Source organism: Neoarius graeffei, chromosome 14 (genome assembly GCF_027579695.1).
Source record: "Neoarius graeffei isolate fNeoGra1 chromosome 14, fNeoGra1.pri, whole genome shotgun sequence".
NCBI lineage: Eukaryota > Metazoa > Chordata > Actinopteri > Siluriformes > Ariidae > Neoarius > Neoarius graeffei.
The window spans coordinates 51,233,420-51,255,273 of NC_083582.1; the positions used below are offsets into that span (position 1 = coordinate 51,233,420).

At 41.5% G+C, this 21,854-nt stretch overlaps 1 protein-coding gene across 1 annotated transcript in view; it reads left to right on the forward strand.

The window, feature by feature from the left end:
• The window catches only part of afap1l2 (actin filament associated protein 1-like 2), a 56,946-nt gene that overhangs the window by 529 nt on the left and 34,563 nt on the right, over positions 1 to 21,854 (forward strand). The window lies entirely within an intron of this gene.

The window sequence follows — 21,854 nt, forward strand, 5'->3', positions numbered from 1 at the left end:
CTCCGAAACCAAAATAATCAAAGAACAGTAATATTTTGCTCTGGATTCCGCTCTGGTCTGCTCTATCTCCAGGGCATCTCGAGCGCGTCTTCCTCATCCTCCAGCTGCCTGAATAAACTCCCAGATATGACCGCTCTGCCGGGAGCGCGCAGTCCGAGAACAACACGGCTCTGTCCCGAACACGTCCTGTACACGCTACACGCACCGCGCCATCACAAGAGGAGGCAATGATAGAGCGCTCCTGCAGTTTTGGACTTTTCGGTTGCGTGCTGTTTTGACAGTATTTATATCGCAGGCTATTTAGAGTCTCAGTTGCCATGGTTACAAAAGTGTTGGCTGTGTTTTAAATGTTTGTGTTATGCTGATTCCTGCATACATTCAACAGATGTGAAGAGACTTTTCATGGCCGTCCTGTCCCATTATTTATGCTCATATAAGGAAAAAAAAACACTAAACAAATCAACAGTAAGTGAGCAGCAGTAGTTGTTGTCCCAGGATTCCTGTGGTTTAGTGTTGATGGTTGTAATCTACAGGAGGTGGGTTGTGGAACTAACATGCTGCATTACTGATTGTGATTTTTGGCATGCTTTTCAATATTAGTCTGAGAGTCTGGTGTGATCGTCTAGATTATTACTATTAGACTTGTAGAGCGGTGGCACGGTGATGTAGTGGTTAGCACTGTCACCTCACAGCAAGAAGGTCCTGGGTTCGAGCCTATAGCAGCTGGCGAGGGCCTTTCTGTTTGGAGTTTGCATGTTCTCCCCGTGTCTGCGTGGGTTTCCTCCGGGTGCTCCAGTTTCCACCCACAGTCCAAAAACATGAGGATTTGGTCAACTGGTTACTGTAAATTACTCACTGGTGTGAACAAGAGTGTGTATGGCTGTCTGTTGGCATGGTGGTGTAGTGGTTAGCACTGTCACCTCACAGCAAGAAGGTCCTGGGTTCGAGCCCAGCAGCTGGCGAGGGCCTTTCTGTGTGGAGTTTGCATGTTCTCCCTGTGCCTGCATGGGTTCTTCCAGGTTTTCCGGTTTCCCCTACAATCCAAAGACCTGCAGGTTAGGCTAACTGGTGGCTCTAAATTGACCGTAGATGTGAGTGTGAATGGTTGTTCGTGTCTGTGTGTCAGCCCTGCGATGACCTGGCGACTTGTCCAGGGTGTACCCCGCCTCTCGCCCATAGTCAGCTGGGATAGGCTCCAGCTTGCCTGCGACCCTGTAGAACAGGATAAAGCGGCTAGAGATAATGAGATGAGATGAGATAATGGATGGATGGACTTGTACAGCGTGGTTCAGGTCAGAGGTAGGCATGGTACATTTACAATGAACAGATTATTTTAAAGGGCAGTATGGTGGTGCAGTGGTTAGCACTGTCACCTCACAGCAAGCAGGCTCTGGGTTTGAACCTGCTGGTCAACTGGAGCCTTTCTGTGTGGAGTTTACATGTTCTTCCAGTATCTCTGTGGGTTTCCTTCAGCTGCTCTGGTTTCTTCCCACAGTCTAAAAACATGAGGATTTGGTCAACTGGTTACTCTAAATTACTCACTGGTGTGAACAAGAGTGTGTATGGCTGTCTGTTGGCACAGTGGTGTAGTGGTTAACACTGTTGCCTCACAGCAAGAAGGTTCTGGGTTCGAGCCCAGTGGCTGACGGGGGCCTTTCTGTGTGGAGTTTGCATGTTCTCTCCATGTCTGCATGGGTTTCCTCCAGATGCTCCGGTTTCCCCCACAATCCAATGACATGCAGGTTAGGCTAATTGGTGGCTCTAAATTGGCCGTAGGTGTGAATGTGATTGTGAATGGTTGTTTGCCTCTATGTGTCAACCCTGCGATGACCTAGCAACTTGTACCCCGCCTCCCACCCATAGTCAGCTGGGATAGGCTCCAGCTTGCCCGCAACCCTGCACAGGATAAGTGGGATGTTCACTTGGAATGAACTTGGTTTAAACTGATTTGAACAGGGCACCATACACACTCATTCATACCTAGGGGTAATATAACAAAAACAATCCACCAATCACCTCTATCCAAGCTCAGGAACCCTGGAGCTGTTAAGTTAAATGCTACTCACTGCACTCTTAGACCATCTTTTAATGTCCACCCTACTGCATTACCTTCACTTACATCATTCAAAGCCTTCAGTTTCTGTTTATGCACTGGAATTAATTACTTCCTACTGAAAATGTAAGCCGGGGTGTCAGACCACAGTCCTCAGGAGTCAGAGTTTACAATTTTATCTTGTTTACGACACCTGATTAAATTGATCAGCTAATTATCACTGTCTTGGTAGGCTGCATTTGGTGTATGTCTATCTCTAGGACTGGATGCTGACAGTCATAACGGATAGGATTGTCAGTGCCAACCTGTTGCGTCTGTTAAAAATAAGGAAAGAAAGGAAAACAGAAATGTCAGCACTTTCTTTTTTTTTTTTTTAAAGTATTTATTGGGATTCATATGTATTTACATATATATATTTTGATTTACATCAGAATTTTCTTTGTTACTGTACATACATACGAAAAGCCAATGTTACGCAAGAAATGTATAAACTGAACAGTTGAACCAATAACAGTTCGGCAAACAGCACAAGTTCATTGGATTGTTTCTGATATTCCTCTGCACAAATCACAAATACACCGTCAGTTCTCCTAAGACAGCACAGTTTGACGGTGTTTCACATTGGTAGATTTAAGTATTCACTTATGGGAGCCCATCTTGTTCTGAAAGTGTCCATCTTAAGATGAAGGTGTGCTGTTATCTTCTCCATTACATATACCTTCTGCCACTGAGGTATAGCAGGAGGAAGTGGTTTTAGCCACAAGAGAGGTATCATCTTCCTAGCTATTAATAACAGGACCTGTAATAGATACAACTTCTTTTTTCCCCATCTTCCCTTAAGGAGTGCTCCTATAATATAAAATTGTGGGGTTAGGGGTAGATCAATGTTCAATATAGAAAGTAATTCTTTCCGAATCCCCTCCCAATAATTTTTCAACTTTGGGCAGTCCCAGAGTATGTGTGTGTGTGTGTGTGTGTGTGGTCTCCTATCTGATGACAATCCCTCCAGCACTAAATTTGTTTTACTACTATCAAATTTGGAAGTTATGGAGGGGGTTCTAAAATATCTCACCTTTAATTTCCAGTTGAATTCTTTCCACAGTGGGCTACTGGTTATTTTATGCCCCTCCTCACACACATCTTCCAGCATGTATCTTCAATAATAACATTCATTTCTAACTCCCATTTCCCTTTTATATCAAGAGCACTCCCCGACATCAGCAGATTTAAACATTTGTAAATTCGTGAGACAACCTTAGTACCTGTCTTTTCTTTTATAATATTTATAAGCAAGTATTCTATAGGTGTGGGTTGTTTCTTAAGTAAACTCCATTCTTTGTGTGACATCAAGTAATGTCAGCACTTTCTCAGCATTTTTAATGTCCTTATAATGAGCTGCATGTATCTGTGTGGAACTACTAATTAGTGGAGCTTGGAAAAAAAAAACTGTTGTGAAATAAGACATGGCTTGTTCCACAGACATGGCTTTCATAGCTTTCAGTTCATATTTGCACTTCCTGTGAAGGCCTTGATGTTTGATTATTCCCCAAAAAACATACCACATGGCAATCTATCTTTGTTTGTATTTAAAATGACTTCCAGATTTGGGTTTTGGACATCTTGGGATCTTTACAGTCATTTTACATCCCCATTATGCAATTGCATCACTCATAAAAGTCCTGTTGAGTCAGTGATTTACTTAGAATGATAACAAAACTACAACTGCTTACTAGACTGACACATCTTGAAATATTGAAACTACAGTGACCTTTTATGTCTTTGAAACCATGTGCATCATGGAGGCTGATTGCAGATAGTCAGAGGTGAACATGGCAGACAGAATAGCAGTAGTCATGGAGGACCTTAACCATTGACTATGAAAATATTATGAGATCTTACGTGTCATGGAGCCTTCCAGAAAACTTCCTGTCTATCTCAAACTTTAGGTCAACTTCCTGACATTTGGTTTCTAAGCAAGCCAAGCTATATTAGTCCCAGAAGCTTAGGGGCCCTTCACACATCAGAATGATTCAGTGCCATAAGTAGTTAAACTCTAGCTATTTTATGACTTGTTCTTGCAAGCCGGGTGCTGTTGGGAACAACACTGCAGTTGTTGTGGTCATGGGTCCTGCCTCTTAGACAGCCTTTGTGAATTTTGTTTTCGTGAGATAAGAAGGAGAGGGAGGGAAGGAGAAACTAGAGGGAGGGGAAGGATGAACGGAAGGGTGGCATTTTGAGGAGTAGTGCGTAATAGCTTCCATGATGAAGCTTGGTATTTACAGCAGGATTCACATGGTGATGAACAATTGAATGATATGAATAATGATAAATAATTGGTGTGAATTCACCTGGTGTGAATTCTACACTGTTGATTAATGCTATTTAGTCTGATTTTGGAGCCCATATGAAACTATTTGGTTTGAACTGTGGGTTTTGTGATTTAGCCTTTGGTTGCAATTTTGGGGTTTGGCATTTTATACAGGGGATGTTATCACTGTTAGTTCTGGCACACTCTACAAAGAATAGTTGGTACATGAAGGTAATATTTAGTGTTATGCATGCAAGATACATATTAATTAAATGTTAAAGTTTCACCACACTGAACAGATGCAGCTGAGCGTCCATGAGAATATCGACTGCATTTTAACAAAAAATTGGTGTGGGGGTTTGAAAAACATGGCTTTTTAAACGACAACAGACACTGGCTCACCTACACAAGAATCAGATCAGTAAAAATCTGTACAGATTTCAGTTCCCTAAAATGATGCTTTAGAGGAACAAGTACATCACGTAGGGCTGATAGACAAAAATAAGACTATTCATTAAAATTATTGTTCTTATAATCAAAGACTTACTTATATACAAGATAAGTGGCCAAATAAAATGGTTACAGCTCCTGCCTCTGTGATTAAGTATATATTTTAACTGTACTATATGTATATACTTTAACTTGGTTTCAAGATTTGCCAGTAAGGTTTCCTCTCTAGGGGTGGCACGGTGGTGTAGTGGTTAGCACTGTCGCCTCACAGCAAAAAGGTCCTGGGTTCGAGCCCCGGGGCCGGCGAGGGCCTTTCTGTGTGGAGTTTGCATGTTCTCCCCGTGTCCGCGTGGGTTTCCTCCGGGTGCTCCGGTTTCCCCCACAGTCCAAAGACATGCAGGTTAGGTTAACTGGTGACTCTAAATTGACCGTAGGTGTGAATGGTTGTCTGTGTCTATGTGTCAGCCCTGTGATGACCTGGCGACTTGTCCAGGGTGTACCCCGCCTTTCGCCCGTAGTCAGCTGGGATAGGCTCCAGCTTGCCTGTGACCCTGTAGAAGGATAAAGCGGCTAGAGATAATGAGATGAGATGAGTTTCCTCTCTATCAGGCATCTACTTTTAATTTGATATAAAGGCTGGAGAAGCCATTAGGTTTCAGGTTCACACGCTCAGAAATCAGCTTGGATGACTTAGCAGAGCTTATCAGCTATAAAAGTAAGTAAGTAAGCAATGCCAACGCTAAGTTGCTGCATGAAAGCAGTAAAAATCCAAAGACAGAGTATTTTTAAAGCTAAATGATAATAAAACTGTTCACAGAAAGAAACTTTTTGATGCATGGGTTCTGATTTTTAGTGTTGAGATGTTGCAGATTATACAAGGATTGGTGATGAAGTGATGAATTGGAATTGCCGACACTCTGTTATAGATTTATAGAGTCCATAGAAAACTTTAAGAATTCCTTTTTCAATCGTATACAAAACGTATAAAAAGAGACAACACCCTTTCAAGTTTAATCTGCAGTAGGTATAACTCGCACTATTGTGCAGCTGAGTGGTTTATTTCTAACTTAATCCATGAGGTCTATTCCACCTCTTTCTGCTCTTCAAAGGAGTGCAGGCAACCAGATCTCATCCTTGAGGTTCTGCTTGATACCATTTTTTCCTGATCCACCCATGGGCCCTGCTACTCTGGCCAGAGCTTTGAGCGTGTCAGCTTTATAGCTGACCTAGTGCACTTCTGAATAAAACTCTGAAGTTCTGCAACAGGAGATGTGCACCATTTGATTTGGAGTTCAGGCTAAAGGGTAGTTTTGAAGGAGTAGTCTACAGCAAGGCAGTAGTCTACATTAGTCAGACTTCTGAAGAGATTCAAGAGTGTAAATACTGTGTTCTCATCAGTAAATATTAGCCTACACAGCATTCAAGGCTGGGGGAGAAGGACATAGTGTTGCATCTAAGCACGTTGACATGCACACTGTAGGCTTCAAGAGCTGTGCAAGAGGGCCGAGAGCACAAGAGGTGGTTTGGTTCTTTCATTACCTCCCATTGACAGAGAGGTCAGTGATGATTTGTTTCGAGTAATGACTGCACCAATGACAGTGTTTGTGGAGTATAAGTGGGGCAAGAGTACTTGGCGTGTGTGGGAACACAATGATTGTTATTGTTTTGTTGTGTTCATTCATATCTTCCATTCTAAAGGCTTTATTCAGAAACAGTGTACAGTCAGATTAACTATCAGTGAATATAGACCCCTTTCACATGACGTCACCGCGCCGCGAGATTTTGTTAGGCGCCATATTGGAAGACCAAGTACATGCACTCACAATATAAAACAAAGTACGAGCGAGAGTAAAGTGACACGATGGATGATAATTCTGGTTATGTGAGTACATTACCAGCTGCAGAAAGAGCACGGTATGTGGAAAAACTGGCAGTGATTGATGGGTTTGACCCATATGATAAGACTCGCGGCAAGTGAGAATGGAAATATAAGGAGGACCGGACACCAATTCTGCCATCTGTTTGCTACCCAGACATTGTAAACTATTTGTTGTTTACACCCAGTGCCTACACTCAGTGTTCGAACTATGCCGATATTTTCGGGGGGTCCCTTTTTTTCCCTTGGGGGGGGGGGGGGGGGGGGGGCGCTTGCGCTTGTCTCGGAGCGCGGATCTCCAAACACATGAGAAGCCTATCTTACGCACATATCACGCGGACTCCACACCTCCACACACGCATCGCGTCTGAAGTCATAACTCATCAGGGGAAATCGTGTCCGCATTGGCATGTTCAAAAAACAACCTCGCGTCAACAATGATACCACACGCAAGGAAAAAAAAAACAGTCAGGCTACTCAACAACCAACCTGGCAGCAGCGAGCAAGCCCCAAACCATCCTAAATTATTATTATTATTATTATTATTATTATTATTATTAAATTGTAGAAGTCTGGGAGGCTTGCTCCTCATGCAGTTATCAACTTGGGGCCAATTTAGCATGTTTTAAATCTGAATTTCTTGCGTTTGCTTACCTCAAAGTGTCCGCAGATCATGCACAGACTTATCCATTATATCCACAGTTTTTTGCCAAGTCTCACACAGGTTTCTTTCAAGTCTACTGTTGGGCCAATAAATCATAAATAAAACAGCTCAGATTTGTTTGTTTAAGTCGTTTGCCACTCCACTTTATTCTCGTGGGTTCACATACCGCTGCCGTTATTTTCCCCTAATCACGAGTTTGTTGGTCTTCCAAAATGGCGCAGGGTCTGTTTACTTCCGGTTTCGGGTGACGTCAGTGAAAGGGGTCTATAAGTTCAGTAATCACTCTCAAACATGTACATAATCAGCAGACCTTTAAAATGATAGTGTGGTGTCTAAGTAAAACACCCAGTGATAGGTTACGGTACTATGACTAAAGTTACAGTACTATGTCTAGAATTATGTTGCAGTACTGCCGACAGTTGCAGTTCTATGTCTAATCTGGACTAGGTTTAAAGTTACATTATTCTGTCTACAGTTGCATTACTATGTCTACAGATAGTAGAGTTACAATATTATAAAGTTGCAATATTGTTGTCTACAGTTGCATAAATGAATACATTATTTGGACTGAACAGATGAATACATGAATACAAATGAATACAGTTGAATACAATACAAAAACAGATGCACTCTGTCTACAGTTATAGTATGATGTGTACATTAACAGTGTATACAAGTACAGATACAAATACATATACAGTATGTACAGTGGTGCTTGAAAGTTTGTGAACCCTTTAGAATTTTCTATATTTCTGCATACATATGACCTAAAACATCATCAGATTTTCACACAAGTCCTAAAAGTAGATAAAGAGAACCCAGTTAAACAAATGAGACAAAATATTATACTTGGTCATTTATTTATTGAGGAAAATGATCCAATATTACATATCTGTGAGTGGCAAAAGTATATGAACCTTTGCTTTCAGTATCTGGTGTGACCCCCTTGTGCAGCAATAACTGCAACTAAACGTTTCCGGTAACTGTTGATCAGTCCTGCACACTGGCTTGGAGGAATTTTAGCCCATTCCTCCATACAGAACAGCTTCAACTCTGGGATGTTGGTAGGTTTCCTCACATGAACTGCTCGCTTCAGGTCCTTCTACAAAATTTCGATTGGATTAAGGTCAGGACTTTGACTTGGCCATTCCAAAACATTAACTTTATTCTTCTTTAACCATTCTTTGGTAGAACGACTTGTGTGCTTAGGGTCGTTGTCTTGCTGTATGACCCACCATCTCTTGAGATTCAGTTCATGGACAGGTGTCCTGACAGTTTCCTTTAGAATTCGCTGGTATAATTCAGCATTCATTGTTCCATCAATGATGGCAAGCCGTCCTGGCCCAGATGCAGCAAAACAGGCCCAAACCATGATACTACCACCACCATGTTTCACAGATGGGATAAGGTTCTTATGCTGGAATGCAGTGTTTTCCTTTCTCCAAACATAACGCTTCTCATTTAAACCAAAACGTTCTATTTTGGTCTCGTCCATCCACAAACCATTTCCAATAGCCTTCTGGCTTGTCCACGTGATCTTTAGCAAACTGCAGACGAGCAGCAATGTTCTTTTTGGAGAGCAGTTGCTTTCTCCTTGCAACCCTGCCATGCACACCATTGTTGTTCATTGTTCTCCTGATGGTGGACTCATGAACATTAACATTAGCCAGTGTGAGAGAGGCCTTCAGTTGCTTAGAAGTTAGCCTGGGGTCCTTTGTGACCTTGCCGACTATTACACACCTTGCTCTTGGAGTGATCTTTGTTGGTCGACCACTCCTGGGGAGGGTAACAATGGTCTTGAATTTCCTCCATTTGTACACAATCTGTCTGACTGTGGATTGGTGGAGTCCAAACTCTTTAGAGATGGTTTTGTAACCTTTTCCTGCCTGATGAGCATCAACAACGCTTTTTCTGAGGCCCTCAGAAATCTCCTTTGTTCGTGGCATGATACACTTCCACAAACGTGTTGTGAAGATCAGACTTTGATAGATCCCTGTTCTTTAAATAAAACAGGGTGCCCACTCACACCTGATTGTCATCCCATTGATTGAAAACACCTGACTCTAATTTCACCTTCAAATTAACTGCTAATCCTAGAGGTTCACATACTTTTGCCACTCACAGATATGTAATATTGGATCATTTTCCTCAATAAATAAATGACCAAATATAATATTTTTGTCTCATTTGTTTAACTGGGTTCTCTTTATCTACTTTTAGGACTTGTGTAAAAATCTGATGATGTTTTAGGTCATATTTATGCAGAAATACAGAAAATTCTAAAGGGTTCACAAACTTTCAAGCACCACTGTAGTTTTAAATACGAACAGTAAATACAAATACAGATATGAATAGCACTCCATTCTGTTTTATTTTTATTTATTTATTTTTAAAGAAAGCATGACAGAGCTGAGCCACTGAGCATGTCGTTATACACCACACTGGAATGCAAAAATAGAAGGTTTTCAATGTCATGCAGGCGCACGTAGCAATATATGAAGCTCATGCATCGAGTGATGCATTTACATAGTAATTGTCTGGTGAGGGCCATGGTACTTTAACCCCTTCGGACACAAGGAAAAATGCTATGGAACTTCATGTGTACAACTGTACACATTATGTCCGAAGGGGATAGATTATGATATTAGTTTTTTATATAGATTTCAAGAACTAGAAATCTCATCTCATCTCATTATCTCTAGCCGCTTTATCCTTCTACAGGGTCGCAGGCAAGCTGGAGCCTATCCCAGCTGACTACGGGCGAAAGGCGGGGTACACCCTGGACAAGTCGCCAGGTCATCACAGGGCTGACACATAGACACAGACAACCATTCACACTCACATTCACACCTACGGTCAATTTAGAGTCACCAGTTAACCTAACCTGCATGTCTTTGGACTGTGGGGGAAACCGGAGCACCCGGAGGAAACCCACGCGGACACGGGGAGAACATGCAAACTCCGCACAGAAAGGCCCTCGCCGGCCACGGGGCTCGAACCCGGACCTTCTTGCTGTGGGGCGACAGCGCTAACCACTACACCACCGTGCCGCCCAGAACTAGAAATGTTAAAAAATATTGCATGCATGTGCAAACAAATATAATAACTATGCAAGCAGGAAGCAGGATTATGGGGGGGAAAACCCTGTGCATATCTCTAGTTGATGCTAGGAACTGGAGTAATGAAGAGCAATTATTCACAGTGTTGGCATTTGTGCCTCTGGGGTTCCCCCCCCAGTGCTTCAGTAATTTAAAATAAATTAATTAAAAAGTCCCTCTTACAGTTTGAGCTTACATTATTATTGTCTGGGCTTACATTATTATTGGTTGCATTATTATTATCATTAGATTATTGGCTTACATTATTAAACATGCTTTCTTAGTCCCCATAATGTACACAGAGGCATACTGAGGTGTACTGGGTAACAGTATTTTCTACTTATTTGCAAATACAGTAAATGCATTTCACAGAAATGATCTCAGCTCCCGTTTAAACACATTCATGGAGGCTGTTATAATCATCTGTAATATGCAGTGTCAGTCGAGCATATATAGTATTTTTTTAATAGGTACCGTAGTTTGATTTTATGGATAATGTAATACAAGATTACTGTGAGAAAAAAGAATTAACGGACAAAATTAATTTAAAGCTTTTGCACCGTACCTTCAGAAATCTCAGAAGCATGAGCTGAGCGTGCATGCATGCTTTTGAGCTGGAGAGGAAGAGGACTTTGGAGATTCAGTGGAAGAGGACTTTGCAGTGGCTTAATCCAGCCACTGGCTTTTATGTGTATGGAGTGTTTGTTCGAAAGGAGAAGAAGGAGAGGTTGAGTGAGGTCGCTATTGTTGGAGCAGGAGGCGTTCTGCAGCATCTGTTCCTGTTTTGCTCCCCTGTAGGCAGCACAGGGCTGCTGGAGCAGGTTCAGAGAGCATGGCCTGAGCTCACAGCACAGCCAGAACTCATGTCACTGACCAACTTAAACCAAAGCGGCAAAGCTACCGACCTGCACTGACCTCATGCTCTGACAACACATTTCTACTGATAGTGCAAAAACATACGTGCATATTATGTTAATGAAGGGTGCAGTTCTGTGAGAATAGACCAGTTCTCGCTAGGGTGAACAAAGCAAGAGGTTAAATTTTTATTCATGCAAATGTATTGTTTACTTATAGTAGTTGAGTGTCTGAAGGGAAATAGCATGGCAGCACTTGTTTGGGTTTTGTTAAAGAGGTCCCTTATGCCAGTATATCAGCCTTCTTCAGTTACTGTATGGAGTCTTTTACTGCTGCTCGGCAGTGTGTAAATACACAGATTGATCTCATCTCGTCTCATTATCTCTGACGCTTTATCCTTCTACAGGGTCGCAGGCGAGCTGGAGCCTATCCCAGCTGACTACGGGCGAAAGGCAGGGTACACCCTGGACAAGTCGCCAGGTCATCACAGGGCTGACACATAGACAAAGACAACCATTCACACTCACATTCACACCTACGGTCAATTTAGAGTCACCAGTTAACCTAACCTGCATGTCTTTGGACTGTGGGGGAAACCGGAGCACCCGGAGGAAACCCACGCGGACACGGAGAACATGCAAACTCCACACAGAAAGGCCCTCGCTGGCCACGGGGCTCAAACCCAGACCTTCTTGCTGTGAGGCAACAGCGCTAACCACTACACCACTGTGCTGCCCCAATACACAGATTATACTGAAAAATTTAATCAGAACTGCCTGCATATCCCTTTTCCAAAAAAGTCTAGCTTGTATTTCAGTCTTAGGCATATTTCAATAAAAAAACCATACTGATTTCTCATCTAAATGGAGAAACATGTGGTCTAAGCCATTTTATGACATAAATCACACTATAAAGCTTTCAGACATTTTTAGATAATGCTAACAAGAATGGTAGCCCCTTAGGTAAAATTGGTCTGTTTTAGTGTTAGGATGCTGTATAGCTCTTGTGTGTGTTTTGGCAGTCCCTACTGAAGATGTTGCTCTATGGATGAAATAAAGTGCTGATGTATTTGGCACTGATACCCACCATTATGCAGATCCTGGCCAAAGAGAATATTATGGCTGCATTTGATAAGTCATAATTGTGGGAAATTGCGTTTATGTTGCAGTTTTCAGTGAAATCTGATTTTCTTTTAGTAAGTGGTTTTATTGTGATTGCTTAATGTAAACAAACTGACCCTATATAGACCAGAGCCAGAGAGCTAGACTGTGTTAGCACAGTCCAAGTTCACAGCACAGGCACTGAATGTTGCTCAAAGTGTGGGTATGGAGCTGTCTGGATGCTGTCAGGAATGCCACACACACTGATACACAGTTTACATTTCAGCTGAATGGCAGGTCATTGTGCCAGTCCTTTGTCATACGTTATAAGCAAGTAAAAAATTACTCATGATTGATCCTTGTCATCTCTATATAGTGCGTTTCTTTGTGTTATGAGTTCTGATAATCAGTCTTTTAATAATGCATACTGAGAGGTGAAATATTCTTGATCTAAGTGTAATAATTTAAGTAGAATTAAATGAAATGACCACAACATTGGGCGGCACGGTGGTGTAGTGGTTAGCGCTGTCGCCTCACAGCAAGAAGGTCCGGGTTCGAGCCCCGTGGCCGGCGAGGGCCTTTCTGTGTGGAGTTTGCACGTTCTCCCCGTGTCCGCGTGGGTTTCCTCCGGGTGCTCCGGTTTCCCCCACAGTCCAAAGACATGCAGGTTAGGTTAACTGCTGACTCTAAATTGACCGTAGGTGTGAATGTGAGTGTGAATGGTTGTCTGTGTCTATGTGTCAGCCCTGTGATGACCTGGCGACTTGTCCAGGGTGTACCCCGCCTTTCGCCCGTAGTCAGCTGGGATAGGCTCCAGCTTGCCTGTGACCCTGTAGAACAGGATAAAGCGGCTAGAGATAATGAGATGAGATGAGACCACAACATCAAACCTAAGCCTGCATTCGACGCTTACAAACATATTTATAAGAACTTATAAGAGACGTTACTGCTGTAGGTAGGGCTGGTGTGTCCCTGTAAAATAGGGTATAAGAAACTCCAGCATACTGGACCTAGTTGCATGATTTAGTTGGTGTGATTCAAAAAGACAACCATGACTTTGAACCAGCCCCTCTCTGTAAGACCAGTTTGAGGAGTTTTCATTGATGACCTGATTTTCAAAATGATCTACACTCAGAAGTGTATTCAACTTAGAGCCAAAATACCTGCAGTCACAAATACAATGGGCCACAACTCAAGAGGTCTTTCAAACAAAAATACCCAAAGCAAAAGACGCTGAACCACAAATAACCTTTCCACTCTTGGGGGATCTGGTATGTGTGGGTGTGAAAACAACCGGTTATTGTTTATCACTCTTGTTGCACCAACTTTGTAGAACAGGAGCACTGATAAACAGTGTTGTGTGAATAAAATGGCATGAGCCAAGCATATTTTGGAATTTTTTTTTTAATTGACCAATAAAAATCAGCTTATTTTGCTGAGTTTGTTCCCTTTAAAATAATGAGTAAACTTGGATTTTCATGCAGGTTGTACAAATAACTTGTCTAGATTAAGTGATAATGGCTATTTGCAAGAAATTGAGTAATTCGAGCTTGATTAGTTGAGTTCAGATGCCAAGGATTACAATGTTGTGACCTGGGGTTACTTCAGAGTATTGATCTCTTACATCTGTTCATGAAATCAAGCAGCAAAACATTCATGCTGTAGCCATTGCCCTTATCTGGGGTTTATCTTAATTAAGAATGAGGAAGTGCTGCAGTTTGTTTAAAAGGAAATCCCCTTATCACATGACCATCGTTTGAAATGGCCAGTTGAGACAGGAACGTCATTGAAACTCTTGAGCAATTATTTGAAGTACATGAATGAATGAATGAATGCCAACACACCTTTTTAACTACAGCATGCAGCTGGCTAGAGACCTGTGGATAAAGATAATGCATGTACTGTAGGTGTGTGGGAAAGTATGGGGCTCACTGAAGTACAGGTTTCATTATTTTGAGGAAGTGGGAAGACCTACAGCATATGCTGGAGTCTGATGTTGTAGTTTCATGTTGTTTGGCTGAAGGACTGGGAGTTGGCAGGTAGCCAAACCATAAGCCATGGAAACTCAGCCCAATCTGCTCTAAAGTGGGCTGAGTCCACATTCCCAGGAACCCTTTGGAGAAGAGCATCAAAGTCCAGTGTGAAAACACATGGCAAGGGAAAAAAAATGTTGGGAGGAAAGCTCCGGTTACAACACAATGGGAAGCACCAGAGATCAGAAGCATTTCTTGTTTCATGTGGACCTTTATAAAGTTTTTATATCATACAAAAGGAGACATCTCAAAGTGAAAGAATATATTCCAGGTAACACTGTGCCTGAATTCATGTGAATAGACTCACCACCACTCAGTGGTTGCATGTGTGAAAACTCTTTGCATGCTATAGACACAAGTACAAGTGTGAAAACACATAGGTGACAAGCATGCTTAAGAAAGTCTGAAACATTTGCTTTGTTGCTCATTGCGATTGACAACAAAGCCACTTGACCACATGTGTTTCAAGTTAACATTTTTTTTAATTCTGCATAAATGTAGGCTTTTTAACAGAGTACTTGGTGCATTTTGGTTATTTTATGGAGTCTGGTGGGGGTCCTGAGTACCTCATCTCATTATCTCTAGCCGCTTTATCCTGTTCTACAGGGTCGCAGGCAAGTTGGAGCCTATCCCAGCTGACTACGGGCGAAAGGCGGGGTACACCCTGGACAAGTAGCCAGGTCATCACAGGGCCGACACATAGACACACATTCACACCTACGGTCAATTTAGAGTCACCAGTTAACCTAACCTGCATGTCTTTGGGGGAAACCGGAGCACCCGGAGGAAACCCACGCGGACACGGGGAGAACATGCAAACTCCGCACAGAAAGGCCCTCGTCGGCCACGGGGCTCGAACCCGGACCTTCTTGCTGTGAGGCGACAGCGCTAACCACTACACCACCGTGCCGCCCCGTCCTGAGTAACTGTAAAGGAAATATTTTGGATTGAGTAACTGTAATTAGTTTAATTCAGAGCTTTTGAATCACACTGTTTGCAGACATTGTTTCTAGTCACAGGGTTCTGCAGTCGGGATATTATTGCACCTGCCAGTAGTTTTGAATGGGGTTTGTTATAGGCAGTTTAATCACTGTACAGCATTTTCATCATTTGGTGCTGTAAAAGTATTCATCATTTTGAAGCACATACCGGTAGAATACAGAAACATGATGTTGCTTTAAATGACTCTGTAGGTCTATGTGAGCCAAATGGCATTATGTAAAGTAATAGTTTATGTTGTAAGCTGACCCAGCAGTAAGACGAGGTTAATGGAGCTCAGTGAAAACGGGTCTGTGCTGTCCTAAAGGCAAAGCTTCTACAGTGTGCTTTGCCTTACGCTGCAGAAAAGTTTCAAATCAGAGCTCTTTGAAGTGCTTCATGTGATTCTCTAAAATGTTTTGATTATCAGCAGGGAACAGGCAGGGAGCTGGGAGTGGCTGGCAAATATGAATTATTTACAAGGGTGTGAAAGTTACCATTAGAAATTCATTGACTGATATTTGGCTAAAAGAAACTGAATATTATCTGCTCTGTTTGGAATATGTCCAAATAGTATGTCCGAGATTAATTTGCCATGTTTTTTTTTTTTTTTTAATTCTTCTCTACGATTGTTTTATTGCTTTCCTCAGTGTTTTCATGAGTCTGATTTCCCCTATGACAATCTGGCCCACTTCCCTCTAATTCTATTCTTGAATACATTTAGTCGAGGCATGAAGCTGACTTATTCATGACAGTGAAAGAGGCACAAAGAGTACACTTAAAGTCTGGGACGCGTGGGCCAGTTCAGCTCTGACCCCTGGAGGGTGTGTGGGGGCTGAAATCAGACTGAGTGACAAAGCAGCCTCTTTCACCACACCTTTTTCCCCTCCGTGACCTCTGAGCTATCACTCACCCCCAGTCTACAGCCCCCTCAGCTTCAAGGAATCGTAAGACAAGCAAGCACAACACAATTCAAAAGCCCCTGGGCATGTGATATGATGCCAAATGAAAGCAAGCCTCTGTAATGACATGGAGATGAAAACATGCAGGAGACAAAAGCACAAAACTTCATTCACTAGCACGTTAGACAAACTGGTCTGGTTCTATGATCTGGATCTATAAAACATACTACTGCATCTCAAACTATTAGAATATCATGAAAAAGTTATTTTTTCATAATTAATTCAAAAAGGTAAGCTTTCATATATTCTGTATTCATTACATGTAAAGTGAAATATTTTGAGTCTTTTTTGTTTTAATTTTGATGATTATGGCTAGCTCATGAAAGTCAGAAATCCAGGATCTCAAATTATTAGAATATTTCCCAAGATCAATTAAAAAGGATTTACAATACAGAAATGTCCAACTTCTGAAAAGTATGTTCATTATACACTCAATACATGGTCGGAGCTCCTTTACTATGAATTACTGCATCAGTGCGGCGTGGCATGGAGGCGATCAGCCTGTGGCACTGCTGAGGTGTTACTGAAGCCCAGTTTGCTTTGATAGCGGTCTTCAGCTCATCTGTATTTTTGGGTCGGGTGTTCCTCATCTTCCTCTTGACAGTACCCCATCGATTCTCTATGGGGTTCAGGTCAGGCAAGTTGACTGGCCAATCAAGCACAGTAATATCATGGTCAGCAAACTATTTGGGAGAAGTTTTGGCACTGTGGGCAGGTGCTAAGTCATGCTGGAAAAGAAAATTGGCATCTCTGTAAAGCTTGTCAGCAGATAGAAGCATGAAGTGCTCTAAAATCTCCTGGTACATGGCTGTGTTGACTTTGGACTTGATAAAACACAGTGGACCAACACCAGCAGATGACATGGCACCCCAAATCATCATAGACTGCGGAAACTTCACACTGGACTTCAAGCACCTTGGATTCTGTGCCTCTCCACTCTTCCTCCGGACTCTAGGACCTTTCAGGAGTGGCTTGATATCAGGAATGCAACAGTTGTAGCTCCTTTCCTGAAGGCGTCTGTGTGTGGTGGCTCTTGATGCACTGACACCAGTTTCAGTCCACTCCTTGTGAAGCTCTCCCAAGTTCTTGAATGGACTTTTCTTGACAATCCTCTCAAGGCTGCAGTCATCCCTGTTGCTTGAGCACCTTTTCCAGCCAGCCTTTTCAGCAATGACCTTCTGTGGCTTACCCTCCTTGTGGAGGTTGTCAACGATCGTCTTCTGGACAGCTGTCAAGTCAGCAGTCATCCCCATGATTGTGGTTGCGTGTAGTGAACTAGACTGAGAGATACACGGCATTTATACTGTTTGAACAGTAATTTACTCAAGCTTGAAATGAAATATTCTCATATTTTGACATATGTTAAAAAAATTTGCACTGTAAGCCATAATTATCAAAAATAAAATAAAAAATGCTTGAAACATTTTAGTTTCTGTGTAATGAGTCTAGAATATACTACATTTTCACTTTCTTAAATAATTGATGGAAAAGATTGAACTTTTTAATTCTAATTGTTTGAGATGCACTCGTATATGGTGAGAGAATGTTGAATTTAGTGATCAAAAACAGATAATTTATTCTGTTAGATTTAAAGTAAAGACACTTTGTCATTATATGTTACTGTGTGTAGATTGATGGCCAAATAGACAGTTTAATCCATTTAAAATTAAATCTATCACACAATAAATTGTGTAAAAACTGAAGGGATCTGAATACTTTCCGAACCCACTTTACATCGAAACTATACACTGTGAAGATTTTTCACGACAGTAGTTATACTGTATATTATCTCATCTCATCTCATTATCTCTAGCCGCTTTATCCTTCTACAGGGTCACAGGCAAGCTGGAGCCTATCCCAGCTGACTACGGGCGAAAGGCGGGGTACACCCTGGACAAGTCGCCAGGTCATCACAGGGCTGACACATAGACACAGACAACCATTCACACTCACATTCACACCTACGGTCAATTTAGAGTCACCAGTTAACCTAACCTGCATGTCTTTGGACTGTGGGGGAAACCGGAGCACCCGGAGGAAACCCACGCGGACACGGGGAGAACATGCAAACTCCACACAGAAAGGCCCTCGCCGGCCCCGGGGCTCGAACCCAGGACCTTCTTGCTGTGAGGCGACAGCGCTAACCACTACACCACCGTGCCGCCTACTGTATATTATTCACAGTTAATTGTATCATGTACTGTTACCCACACGCTTAGAAAGGCTGTGTTAAAACTGACATAAACTGTATTAAACTCTTACACATCAATGGGTGAGTTTTGGGAAAACGCTAGTGTTAATTCTGACACATTTCACTGTGTAAATGATTTTAACAAGGTGAATGTGTCAGGAAGGTTAACATGTAACATGTGTAAACATGTGTAATATTAACACATTACTGGTACGTGCTGTTCTTGGCTACACACATTGTTTTCAAAACATGCCTAAAACTCTACACACAAAAAAGTGTTATTTGACACAGAATTAATTAATGATAATAATATGCTATTTATGACGTCAACACATTTATCATCAACACATTTATTATCATGAAGTATTAACAACAAGATTCACAGAAATCAAACTGCAGAATATAACAATACAAATTCATAGAATAGAATTTCGTAGAATTTCAGCAGTTATAAAGGAAATGTCCGACATAGGACAAAACAGTTATTTTTTCCAATTTCATTTGGCAACAGGACACACAGCCACACCTTCTACATTTCACTTATTTCAAAACTTTGTCTCTCAAATTGATGTAGATCTGATCATCCAAGGACACAGGAATCACTGGCCGAGGATCATCTTCATATTGGTCCATTTACTCCATAATAAATTAATAAACATTTAAACATTGCCAACATTTAAACAGATAATGCAGCAGTTGCATTTTTACAATATTTTTACACAAAGCATTAGCTGATATCACAGCTCATACCCCCCTTCGCCAAACATAAAACCTATGTACTTATTTTAGGTAACATGAGGCTGCAACTACACATCCATCCACCAGCATTCTTACAGATCTGAAGTATATTTACTTAAATGTATTTGTATTAAAGAGATTGTCATCATGGGAAATAATTGGATTAAGCTAGCCATGGCTATATGAGGTACATCTTATTTAGCTATATAGAAAAGTTAGATGGTTAGCAAGAATAAGAAAAAATATTCCGCCTCAAGATGCTGAATAATTAGTAAAACTTATAGTTCTAGCCAGACTCTTTAATGATACCAAGTACAAACTAAATGCTAATAAAAACATCACACAACTACATAAAATATCTCACAAGTTAAATTTCCATCTTGCAAGCTAAGCAATAGCACTTAAAAAATATCCCCACTATTTGTGGCATGTAAATTAGCTGCCTGTGCCATTATCCATCCATCGCCACTTATCCTGTTCTACAGGGTCGCAGGCAAGCTGGAGCATATCCCAGCTGACTATGGGCGAGAGGCGGGGTACACCCTGGACAAGTCAGCAGGTTATTGCAGGGCTGACACATAGACACAAACAGCGATTCACACTCACGGTCAATTTAGAGCCACCAATTAGCTCAAACCCAGGACCTTGGGCTCGAACCCAGGACCTTCTTGCTGTGAGGCGACAGTGCTAACCACTACACCACCGTGCCGCTCTACTTTGGCATTAAAGTTAACAAATTTGTCTAAATGTCTAAAGTTAATATAGAGTTAAGGCCCAGTCACACAGCCAAAACTTACGATTTACGCATGAATTGCGCATAAATTTCGAGTCGTGCGCGATTCATCAGTGCTGTGCGTAATTCATAAGTTTTTTTGACATGGAGCAGCAGTAGTTGTCAGTGGATGTTCGACGAATCGGGTTTGTGCGCGATTCCAGGTTTTGAGCTGCTCAAAAATATTGATCATGCACAAGTATGCGCGATTGTGCGCCGTTTAACGTAATTCGTGCGTCCTTTGCCGTAGTTCTGACGCGGACAATGCGCGACATATGCGTGGACCGTTAGTGGTTGATCGCAAGAAATTTACTGCTACCGCGCATGTCGATGACTTTTCACTGACGAATAACGCACATATCACGCATGTCTCGCTGTAGTAACACGTACATTTCACTGATATCCACTGACATGCGCGCTCTATGCGTCGTTCATCAGTGCTAGTGTGCGGTTCATGCGTGCTTATACGTGGTTCATACGCAGTTTATGCGTGGAGTGTTCGTCAATAAAAACCAGAAATTGTCCCTCTTTTGACCCTATGCGCTGATGTGCGTGATTTGTAAGTGATTGTAAGTGATTTGTACGTAGTTCATGCGCAATTAATCGGTGATTTTCGACCACGCACACCCCCAAAAAATGGTCAATTTCTCCACTGACAATCACGCACAAGCCAACTTTATACGTGATTTATACGTGATTTATGCGTGATCGGCTGTGTGACTGGGCCTTTAGATACACTGTTCTGTTGAAAACCAAACTAAACCAGTATTAAAATAACCGCAACAGATGTTGTTTTTGTATGTAAATATATGGTAAGAAACAATTTCAAGTACAACTTACCTCAACTTAGCTTACGCTACACAAGTCCTATGATGCTTATCACACACCCTAACTAAAATCACTGGAAGTTAGCATTACCCGGTGACACCATGCATGAGATACACATTTACCAATCTAAACCAATCAACTACTACTGTAACTACAACATGAACCAGCCTTTACCTGCTTCAAAAGCACACTGAATATAGTTGCTAAAAACAAGTTAACAAGCTAAAGACAAGAAAACAAGCTAAAGACAGAGATAGTCAATGTAACATGACTTGATTAACCCCATTAGTTAAAATTCCTCCACTGAAATTCCTCACCGGAGTTAATAGCATTCCGCCGATTTCCAGTGGGTTTGTAAACAGGGTTCTTCAATCTTATCCACAAAGGGCTGGTGTTTTATACTGCGAGTAGTAAGTAAGCTATAAAGAAGCTTTACAGCTTTCTAAATGACCTAGTCCCAGTGACTGACGTGAGGAATTATGGATTAAATTTAGGAAGAAGTGCAGTGGGGTCCTTCTCATAAAGTGCCTTATTTTCCCTTCTGAATTCCATCAACCTCATAATTTTAGGTCAGTGAACTTTAGGGTAGTTGAAGTGGTGGCTAGAACCAAGCGCTTTAATGATTTTATAACCATCTGCCACCAAAAATGCTTGCTGATTATGTCATAAGTTGATACTAAGACATAAAGTAGATATCACCTGACTTGAATTTCCCTATTTATTGTATTTATAATATGCAATAATTCATTGTTATTGATTATTGATGTGTATTTTTTGTATGTCAGATTGTGTCTTGCTCTCATTCCTTGTAATTCAGTTATTACTGTGAGAAGGAATAATTGATTGATTGATTGATTGATTGATTGATTGATTGATTACTTTATTCTGAACAATAAAGAAGAAAGATATAAAAATAAAAATTTAAATAAAAAATACAGTAATCAAAAC